At 39.8% G+C, this 11963-nt stretch overlaps 1 long non-coding RNA gene across 1 annotated transcript; it reads right to left on the bottom strand.

Annotated features, from left to right (window-relative positions):
• Positions 1 to 10937: 10937 nt before the first annotated feature.
• Positions 10938 to 11703, bottom strand: LOC131247242 (uncharacterized). Its single transcript, XR_009171579.1, has 2 exons — positions 11310 to 11703; positions 10938 to 11208 (listed from the first exon to the last, which is right to left on the bottom strand). It is a non-coding gene; the product is annotated as an uncharacterized LOC131247242 (long non-coding RNA).
• Positions 11704 to 11963: the final 260 nt, after the last annotated feature.

Genomic DNA, 11963 nt, shown 5'->3' on the forward strand with positions numbered 1-11963 from the left:
ATAGGCCCTCTGTGACAAGCTGAGCAGTCCAAGTGTTCTGTCACGGTGAATCTCAATGCCGATGACGTAAGAAGCTTCACCAAGGTCTTTCATTTCAAACCTTTGAGATAAAAATTTCTTATTGTCGTTCAACATCCTGGTATCACTACTAGCTAACAGAATATCATCAACATACAAAATCATCATAATGAACTTACTCCCACTGGTTTTAATGTAGATGCATTCATCTGCAGTGTTTTCTACAAAGTCATATGAAGAAATTACTTCATGAAACTTAAAATACCACTGCCGCGATGCCTGTTTCAACCCATAGATGGACTTCTTAAGTTTGCAAACCAAATGTTCTGAGCCAGTAGCTATAAAACCTTCGGGCTGCAACATGTACACATTCTCATTCAGATCCCCATTGAGAAATGCAGTCTTTACATCCATCTGATGTAACTCTAAATCCATATGAGCTACAAGAGCCATTATGATCCTGAACGAGTCTTTCTTGGATACTGGTGAGAAAGTCTCATTAAAGTCAATGCCCTCACGTTGGTTAAAACCCTTGGCAACAAGTCTGGCTTTATATCGTTCGACATTACCTTTGGAGTCCCGTTTGGTTTTAAATATCCATTTACAACCAATCGGCCTTATTCCAGTGGGTAACTCTATAAGATCTCATACTTTATTGTCCTGCATGGATTTCAACTCATCTTTCATGGCATTAAACCAACGAGAAGGATCAGCACTTTGTTTGACTTGTGTAAAGGATTCAGGATCCTTTTCCACCCTTATGTCAAAGTCGTGTTCCTTTAAGTATACGATATAATCGCCTCGATTTACAGGCCTTCTCTCTCTTTCAGATCTTCTTAATGGTTCAACTTGTTGGGTCTGATCTTGATTTTCCTCATCAGTGGTTTGTATATGAGGTTCTACATGGTGCTCTGCAGTGACTGCAGAATCAACTGCATCATTAATGTCCACGTGATCTGAATTGACTATGACAGGAGTCATAGTCCTTTGTTCCTCAAATACAAAATTTCTTATGCTCCTGCTCCCACTGTTTTCAGTGTCCTTAATGAATCTGGCATTCTCAGTCTCAACAATCCTGATGGAGTGGGAAGGACAGTAGAATCGATAGCCTTTTGATCTTTCTGGGTATCCAATGAAGAAACAACTTATGGTTCTAGGATCAAGCTTCTTTTCATGCGGGTTATAAATTTTGGCCTCAGCAGAACAACCCCAAACATGTAGATATCGCAGACTTAGTTTTCTCCCATTTCACAACTCAAAAGGAGTTTTGCTTACTGCTTTGCTGGGAACTCTATTTAATATATAAACTGCATTTTTAATCACATCACCCCACAGAGATTCTGGCAATGTTGAATTGCTGACCATACTTCGCACCATATCCATAAGGGTGCGATTACGTCTCTCAGTAACTCCATTCTGCTCTGGAGTACCAGGCATAGTATACTGAGCAACAATGTCACAATCTTGCAGGTATTTAGCGAATGGCCCTGGATTGCGTCCTGATTCGTCATATCTGCCATAGTATTCACCACCACGGTCAGATCTGACAACTTTAATTCTCTTATCGAGTTGATTTTCAACCTCGGCCTTATAGATTTTAAAAGCATCCAGGGCATCTGATTTCTCATTGATAAGGTATAGGTACCCAAAGCGAGAGTAGTCATCTATAAAGGTAATGAAATATTTGTGGCCACTCCATGAGGCTGTAGGGAATGGTCCATAGATATCTGTATGTATAACCTCTAATAGATCTATACTCCTGGTTGCACCTTTCTTTCTCGTTCTAATTTGTTTTCCTTTTATGCAATCAATGCATACTTTATAGTCAGAGAAGTCTAGAGAATGCAAAATTTCTTCTCGCACAAGCCTGTCTAATCTCTCACGAGATATATGGCATAGCCGCCTGTGCCACAACATTGAGGAATTCTCATAGTCTAGTCTTCGCTTGGATCCCACTACATTTCCATGCAAAGTATTAATATTATAGACGTGAGAGGCAATCAAGTCTAACTGGTATAAGTTGTTTACTAAAGAGCCGGTTCCAACTTTAATCGAATTAAAGTAAATATTAAAACTTTTATTTCCAAAGTGGAATGAATATCCCATCTTATCTAAACAGAAAATTGAAACTAAATTGCGCCTTATAGATGGCACACAGAATGTATTTACTAAATTCAAAAAATGACCAGTCTTCAACTTAAGCCTATAGACTCCTATTGCCTCCACGTCAACTTTGACACTATTGCCTACGTATACTGAGCGCTCCGCATCAGTTGGTGGCCTGGCCTGTAGTAATTCCTGCATAGAAGTGCATATGTGAATAGTAGTTCTTGAATCTATCCACCAGGAATCCACTGACACATCGGTCAGATTAGATTCAAAACAGACAAGAACAGAATGATTACCTTTCTTTATGAGCCAATCCTTAAAACTTTCGCAGTCTTTCTTTAGATGACCCGTCTTTTTACAAAAGAAGCACTGTTTGCCTTTAACTCGCTTGCGTTTAGATCCATTTCCAGATTGATTCTCATGGTTTCTAGATGGAGGACCAGAGAATCCATTATTAGAACCTTGTTTCCTCTTCCTTCTACCTTTATTCCCTTGCCCATGCCCTTGTCCTGAAGTCACCATATTAACATTTTGAACTTTTATCATCTGTCTGATCCTGTCTTCTTCTTGGACGCACTAAGTGATGAGTTCATCCAATATCCACATGTCTTTCAGAGTGTTATAGTTTACCAGGAACGTGCTAAATTGTCCTGAAGTCACCATATTAACATTTTGAACTTTTATCATCTGTCTGATCCTGTCTTCTTCTTGGACGCACTGAGTGATGAGTTCATCCAATGTCCACATGTCTTTTAGAGTGTTATAGTTTACCAGGAACGTGCTGAATTGGGAAGGTAGGTTGTTCATGATCAAATGAACCAGTTGATCATCAGTGAGTACAAGCCCTAGAGCACGGATCTTAGAAACAACTTCGATCTGCTCTACAATGTATTCACGGATGTTGCCTTTTCCATCGTAAGACGAGCGAGTCAATTTATTCAAAAGAATACCCACTTCAGATTTATCAGATTTCTTGAATCATTTTCCCATTTCAGTCAGGAAAACTTTAACCTTATCTGTTTCAGGCATGGCACCCTTCATCGATTCAGAAATTGAATACTTAATGACTTTTAGGCATGTATCATTTGATCTAAACTATGCAACCCATCGATTATATTCAGCTTCAGTGGCATTATCAGATGGTTTTGGCGGTTCTGGTGTTATCAGGGCAAGATCTAATTGAAGACAGCCCAGTACAACTTCAATGGCGTTCTTCCATTGGGTATAATTAGACCCATTTAAGGCAGAGACTTGATGTGTATTAGTTGGAATTGAGACTGAAATATAAGAGATACACATACACTCACATTAGTTCATTATTTCAAAAAAAAAAACAGTTTAGTAAACAAAATATCAGGCAAAGATAACTGATTCAGTTGCTAAGGGAGGCATCAACTGAATTATTCAGGATGATGATGGGCCCAACCATCTCATCCTAGTGAGAATCTATTACATCATCATCATTTCACCTGTGGGTGGTAATAACAACATGTTAGTGATCCTCCTGAACATGAAGCTAAGTGATGTCAGTCATGTAAATCTGAGACACTCGACACCTATGGGTGAGATGAGTCTTTCAGCTTTACATTGTCAACACCATTTACTTCACCCGTTCACGTGACTGCCAAACGATAATCGTCTGTGTTTTCGTTACTATACGCAGAAAATGTGAACGCAACTGTATGCAATCCTTCTTATCATAGTGTTATAAGTCTATACTTGTAACATGTTCATTGATTGAGGTCACTATGGTGGCTAATACAACCGAATTCAACTCTACAAATATAGACTTAGGATCGCATTTATAATCCTGCCTCTTAATGGATTATATCTTAATGAGTCTGATGCGGCCCACAAGATGGTTGGTATTGATCATTGGAACATATGGGAACTTTAAAAGAAACTTACGTATAAGTTTCACATGACTTGTTCTAATGGTCTATATCAACTTCCAAGGATGGGTAATGGGCTATAACTGGGCCGAATCAAGACTCCGTGTGATAAATGAACATCGAAAGTCTAACCCATGACATTTACATGATAGGTGGAATTATTTAACTGGATGGGTAGACCCATGCATAGGTGTCCATATGACAGACAAATCAAGTCATATAATACAAATCCATATCCTGAAATTTTGTATATGTATGGACATCTAGTGAATGAGTTAGAATTGAGAATGTTTAATATCACACACTGTACAATTACTTAGCCTTAATAAGGCCCAAATATAACTGGAGTGTGTCCATAAATTCGGACTAAAATCCGATGGTTCTTAAAATTAGGCCCAATCAAGGACTCATGCTATAAGGTGATCTGCTCTAAGGCCTGGTACAGGCCCAAGTAACAGGCCCACTTCCAGATCCAGAAATCCGGTTCTGGCCCGAAGAACAACCCCATAACCGATCCGGACGTCCGGTTCTGGCCCAAAGAAGAGGCCTAAACAAATCCATTCGCGGGTCTAGAGAATGGACCCGAAGTCGAAATAAATTGGGTCCGCAGACCCGAATATTAATATGGTCATAAACAACCCATCTGAGAGACTGAGACGCATTTCGTCTCACTCCGCAAGCAGCAGAGAAGAGAGATCGTCTCTCTGTCTCCCTATTGACGATGAAAGAGAAGGCCGACGGTCTTTAACCATGGCTATTGCATTCTCGGCTACGACATCAGGACGTCGACAATGGCTGCCGTCCCTGGAATTACACCGATCTGGCTGAAATCCAAGGCTCAAGAGCAGATGTGATGGCAGAAGTCCTGATGGGGTCATCAACCGCCATGAGATGATAATGGAGGAAAACTCCCATATCTTGACGAAGGTGGACTAGAGAAATTGAGTCACAACCTTCATGATGGCCTGCTCATGTATGATTTCAGCCCTAGATGCCAGATCAATCATTGATCTAGCAGAGGCGAATCGAGATCGAAAGGATCGACTGTGGGATAATCGGAAAAGGTGCGTATACCCTGATGATGTTCTTGTTTGGGTGTTAAAACCCTACTTCCGATTCTGATATTCGAAATCCCTTTTCTAATTTTGAGGTTTCTAAAATCCCTAATTGAAACTGGATTTAGGGTTGTAGGTCTGAAATCCCTAATTTGGATTTGGGGATTTCAAAAAATCCCTAATTAATGTCTGGATTTGGGGATTTGAATTCGAAGCCCCTAATTCAGATGGTTAGGATGTAAATCCCTAATCGGATTCGAAATTCGAAATCCCAATCTTTCTAGTTTGGGAATTCAAAATCTGATTTGGAATTTGAATCCCTAGAGGATGAATCTGAATAGATAATCTGATCATCCATGCCTTTTGCATAGCAGCTTTGATACCAACTGTGGGATTGAATCTATATGCGGAATAAGCCCACGGATCTGTCTTTGCAAGGGACATGGTGATCAGGGGTTCAGATGGCTTATCTAGATGGGACGCCGCCATGGAAGCCGGATAAGAATACCAAAATACTAGAATTCCTGTAGAGCTTAGGATCTTCCTCTCCTTCACCCCCTTTCTGCAATTCACAAGATGAGACTCGAATTTCTGCCGTGGTGTAGGATCGGGGACCTAGCTCTCTTTTATAGAGTCTGTGAAGAGGGAGTTTGAAACCCATCACAACTCTCTCTCCCATGATCCACATTGTAGCATCCTAGTACAACTCAAATTACTATCTGCGTAAGACAGTTATAGCATTCCAGCCCTAGTACGCAAAGCTGTGCAGATAGACTGCGCAGTGCATCACCTGAAGTGGGGCCCACTGTTCTACTCAATCATCCAGTCCAACTGAATGACAATCTAGACCGTTGATCAGTAAGGCCCACTAAACAGAGTTCTTACATAGGTTGGATGGTCAGGAAACTTTAGGGTGGTGGACTGTAGGAAGTATTTAATTGTGGGCATTCGATGCCCACAGTTTCCTGTTATGGTCCACCTGAAATTTGTATACTCATCATTTTTGAGACATGCATTGAGGTGGGCCCTGTGATCAAGGTCCCTCCCACATCTCTAGTTTCGGGTGGCTGTCACATTGAGGGTCTGTGAGGATTCTGTAGCCTCATTTAATGCATAATAAAATGACACGTGTATGTCAGAAATGTGGAATGTAATCAACAATGCTGGGACCCCTTTGAGGCTCTAAACACTTCAAAGGTGAGTCTTCTTTGATATACTGGTGTTTAGATCAAACTTGATTGTGCATGTTGAGTCGTGCTATAGCCGAATGCAGCTCAATTTGAAGCCAAATCTTTTGGCCCCAAGCATTGAGATAGACCGAAAGGCTGATGCATTGCCAATTGACCATTTATTGAACCACTTGTGAATGAGATCAGGTAATTTGAGAATGGAAGGGTTTATACTTCAAATGAATTCTTTTTGTTACATTTAGATTGAAAGGAATTCAATATTTTCTTAATTGCAACTGTAGTTCAACAATAAAATAATAAAATAACTTATTAATGATTCACCATAATCGCACTTACAGTAAGCTGGTGATAGGTAACAACAATCTATTCGTTGATTAACCAATTAGACCAAGCTTTGTAGGCATTTCTTCATCGCTCTATGCGAGCCATGGTCGGTTGTTCATTGGCAATTAACGGTCGAAATTAGCCTTTAGGATAATCAGGTGAGTTAGTTACATAATAATTATTCTACCACTTTATTATAGGTTATTACTCGAGCGATTAGGCTACTAAATAGTTGTGGCTTCTCATATTTCACTGTGTAGTGGCGGTTATTCGTTTTTATCACCTCAGTTCTGTGACATGTGTTTCGTGACCACGGCCTTCTTTGATTTGGTCTTTATCTGATTATCAACGACCCTCCTTCCTTTTGGGCATTGTCGGCCATTATGATCGTTGGTTAGCCATTCTCAATTTTAATAGCTAATTTTACATCTTAATGATCAAATTTATTATTTTAACAGCTATAAAAATTTTCATCAAAATAATGTTACCATGTAACATCTTCTAGTCATCTAATCTAATCATGTCAAATCAGGTGTAAGCAATTAGGACTTGGCTTCTCGTCTTTCAAAATGAATACTCACTGCGGTCAATGAACAATTCAATGAATATGTCATCCAATTAGAGCTTTATACGAGCAGCTTAAGCTCGGTAATTAACTCGTTCGACTCGGCTTGAAAAAGCTCGACTCGACTCGGATCTAAACGCTGTTCGAACCGAGTTGAGCCATTTTTTGGGCGCTCGGAATATTTCAAGTCGAGTCTGAGCTGGACGTAGCTTGACTCGGTATTAAGCTCGACTCAGCTCGACTCGACTTTAAGTTAGTATATAAAGGATTAAAAAAAAACCTATCTAGTCACCCGACCCTACCCAGTACGCCTAAATCAGCAACCGTATCCGTTCTCCCTCCCTTTCGCCCAAATCGCCCCATTTCTCCCTCCAAATCACCTAAATCGTCGTCTGTCCAACTACATTTCCTTCTTCCAGCGACTGTCCAGCGACATTTCTTTCTTCAAGCATCTGTCTGGACGAGCATTTCCTTCTTCCAGCGACTGTCCAGTGACATTTCTTTCTTCAAGCATCTGTCTGGACGAGCATTTCCTTCTTCCAGCAACTGTCCAGCGACATTTCTTTCTTCAAGCATCTGTCTGGACGAGCATTTCCTTCTTCCAGCGTCTGTTCGAATGAGCTCCGTCCAATACTCTCCGCCTGGCGACATTCTCTCTTCCAGCATCTGTCTGGATGAGCTTCTCTTCGAAAGTGAGTCCTATCCTCCACTCTCTCCATTTTTTTCGGCCGTCCAAGTAGCGAAACCCATCTGACGAGCGACCACTGGCCAAGCTCGAACTCGATCGAGCCGAGCACGGGGTACTGTTCCGAGCTCGAAGGCCAAGCCGAGCCGAGCACGAGCTGGGCAAAGCTCAGCTCAGCTCGACTCATGTACATCTTTACATCCAACCCTTTATTTATGATTTTCCTACTTCCTTAAGCCCACATGCATCTACAAGGCAGCTTATGTAGTTGTCATACATGTACCAGCATGTGACACATTGTCACCACATCCAATCCCGTCATTAGAGGGCTACCTCTATGGTGCTCACGGTCAACTTGGTCCTCTCGTCTGGTAGGCCATGGATTTTAAACAAACTAATGTACTAACTTCCAACTGTTTGCCTACTTGTTGAATGGACTAGATTTATACTTGGGCACGAAATCTGGGCCGTCAGTTCTACCTAAAGGAGGGCTTAGATACTGCACATATTAGGAATGTTGGCACATGAAGCAGCGTCAAGATGGTATTTCTTGCAGACACAATTGTTTGTTACTCTGGATGCTTTTATAGAGCATGACTATAGGCACCCAAGCACTAAAATATTGTAGATGCAGTAATATCAATCAATCAAAACAGCTAAATTGTTGAGTCAGAGTTAAAATTTTTGATTTTTTTGAGCAGTCCTAACCTTTAATTTGTGGACATTGGTTTGTTGAAATAAGATAATTATTAGATATTTTTGGTTTTCAACACTCCAACGAGCGTCCGACAAATCAGATAGTTAGGTGTTAAAATAAGATTACAAATAAGATAGATAATCAAATAACATAGATGAACTTGAAAGAAATTGACACATGTTTGATTGTTTTGATGATTGAAACTTGGTTATTAGTAAATGAACTTGAAAGAAATTGTTCAAATAGTGGATTTAGATAGATTTCAGTTACTATATTGATTTGATTTAGATATTGAATTGATTGCCAAATAATAATAAATAGTTTAAATTCAATAAATAAATGCTTATTAATTAAATATTATAAATATTAATGCAATGTAAAAATTAAGAACTAAATCAAACTGTACGATTCGAATGGTTTGATTAAGCTAATGTTTACAAGTATACAATTTCAACATGCATGCCCGAGCATTGACCTCTCATACCCTGCCATACTATCAACCCTCCCCACGTGAGTTGTACGTCCCATACCCACTAGCAGAATATGTAGGTGCAATGGTGACAATGAGCTAGAACAGGCCCAAGACTGGCCATTAAGGCCATAAACGGGCATGTTCCTGTGTGAGATTGTACGTTAGTATTCGATCCTACCTGAACTTGATAGGGTGAATTATAATTTGGGACCGTCCATCAAGATGAGACTGCAGTGGATGGGAAATTATTGAAAGTATGTACATATCAGATTATCCTATCTAATGAGATGTAAAAGACACCCATATATGGGACTTTTGACAGATGGGCCATCCAAGATAGGCCCACTAGAAGTATGGTCCTGATTGATAGAACAGCTTGCACGTGTGATGCGAAAATGTGGCTCCACCGTATCATTTCCCTTGATTAACATGAGCCTAAACAGAGAAGTAAAAGTAGCAATGGCCAGGCTAATTATCAAAGCCAGCAATGGATTGGACCCTGGCCTGACCTGACCTTGTCCACTAAAAATTAATATAATTTCAATTTGGGTTGGGTTGGGCTAAAATGACAGGAGCCAAGTTCAGCCCAAAAATTGATTGGACCATGCCCAGCCCATGGACCAACATACAACAGCTCATACCAATCCGTAATTTGCATGTGTAAGGGAGCCAGTGCAAATGCCTCCACACGATAATGGCTATTTGAGATGAAATCCAATCCATCGAAGTCAAGGGTCCACCACTATATTGATGCCCTGGCTCAAGAATTTGGTCAGTCCACTAATCAGGACAAAATAAAATTACCACTTGTTTTTGAACCAGTGGCCTTCCTGATGGGCGGACCAACTTAAAATTTGGGTGAGAACATATTCAGAGTTACCTTTTGGATGGATTGGATACATATTTACCAGATGTGGGGACGTGGTGATGCGTAGATGGTGTGCCTTGTAACACGTGGGTTTGTGATTTGTGTGGATTTGCTAATTTAGATCATGATAGGCTAGAAAGGAAATAAACCTTTTAATTTAGATGATTTAAGGAAGAAATATTTCATTATTTCGATATTTTAGGGCATGTATGGTTGAGGATTACTATAGTAATGTAATGAAAAAGCTTAATTAAGTATAATCTTTTTCAGCAATGTTTCGTCTGTATTTGAATGAAGATTGTTGTCTTTGGTTCATTGATGGTAAAATTATAATGATAATACTTTTTCATTATGTTAATATCAAATTCTCAAATCTATATGTTATGTATATAATTTTCACAATAATAAAATTGAGAAGCATATTAATTACAAATTCATTTACTCATCTCCTAAAAATATTTTCGTATTATCGAGGAATGTTGCATTTGATTTTGTGATGGTAAAATCATGATGATAATACTTTTTCATTATATTATCATGGTACTTTATCTTCAAGTCATCTCAACTGTATTAAATTAAATAAGAAATTATATAAGCGGTGGAGTTTAGCAGCTACACTGTGATATATGGATTTTATCTATAATCCATTTTCAGATCATTTTATGATATGAGCAAAAAATGAGGCAGATTTAAGACTCAAGTGAACCACACTGTAAGTATTGTATTGAACAATTTCCATTGAAAACTTCTTAGCAGCCATAGATGCATGCATTGGATCAAACTGACAGTTATCTTTTCACTTCATATATGTTTGTGTGACCTCATGAATAAGTTAATAGGCCGGAGAAGTTTTCAATGGTAAGTGTCATCATCACTAATGCTTCCTTTGGTGTGGCCTACTTGAACCTTGGACTCACCTCATTTTTGAGATCCCATCCTAAAATGATCTGAAAAAAATGGATGAATTGAGTAGATAAAACCCATACATCACAGTGGGCCCCACAGAACATAATTAGTACACATTAACAGTAGATTAGAATCTTGATCTCTAATACATAATACTGTTAATTAAATAAGATGAACTCATTCTCATGCCTCTACCAAACAAGAGGCTATTTATGAGACACGTGCTGAATGTCATGCGTGTACAAATCAGGGCCACTCATAAAGCGTGTGTGATCAAGGACATGCATACCCTGGTCCGAAGTTCAATCTGGTCCACTCATCTGGTAGGTCACATGTGTACGTTGAGTGATACATAAGTGGACACCGAGGATTTTGATCTATATAATGTCAGAGTGGACCCCACATGACCAATGACAAGAAAGAACACCTATTTGCTATGAATGGCATCTTTAATAATATATGAAGAAGAAGAAAAAATATATAAAAAATAAAAATAAAAAAATACAAGAACAGATGAACATTAGGTACCACCAGTTGGAGTGTTCTTGTGTGGTGGGCTACACCTGAGAGCGATAGATGGTGATGTCTCCTCGCGTGGGGCCCACTTGCCAACTCAAAATTACATGACCTGGCCCAACGCAGATGCTGATGCGGAATCCGATGTGTTGGAGAGATCGATGAAATGATAACGAAGCGTAGTAAGACGCACAAAGCAACTGAGCCGGCCAACCCAATGCATCATCCACCATGCGCACGCGCCAACGTCCTTGTATGGCAGGGTTTAAGCGTGCGACGAACCCATGACTAAGACCCTCACCGTACTACAAGAAATCGTGCCACACCTATCAAGGTATCATGTCATCCAATCCCAATAATAGATACAGTGAGATTTCTATTTTCAGCAAATTTCATTAATCCTTTACATCCTGATGTAGAGGGTCCCGGACAGTTTCATGGCCAAGATGGACCGGAAAAGGGCCGGTCGACGTGAGAAGTGATCCAGACCGTTGGACCTTAGATCGGACGTATCTCACAATCCGGAATGAGTTATCGGGCATAAAATATATGATTTTGGGATAGAACAAGCTACTTTAGCTAACCAACCCCACTATGCCTGGTTGCGCAAGTCAGAATTGCGAAATACCCCTGGATCGACGGTCATTTCCCTATTTTAATTTCGTT

The sequence above is a fragment of the Magnolia sinica genome, chromosome 5 (genome assembly GCF_029962835.1).
Source record: "Magnolia sinica isolate HGM2019 chromosome 5, MsV1, whole genome shotgun sequence".
In the NCBI taxonomy this organism is placed as follows: domain Eukaryota; kingdom Viridiplantae; phylum Streptophyta; class Magnoliopsida; order Magnoliales; family Magnoliaceae; genus Magnolia; species Magnolia sinica.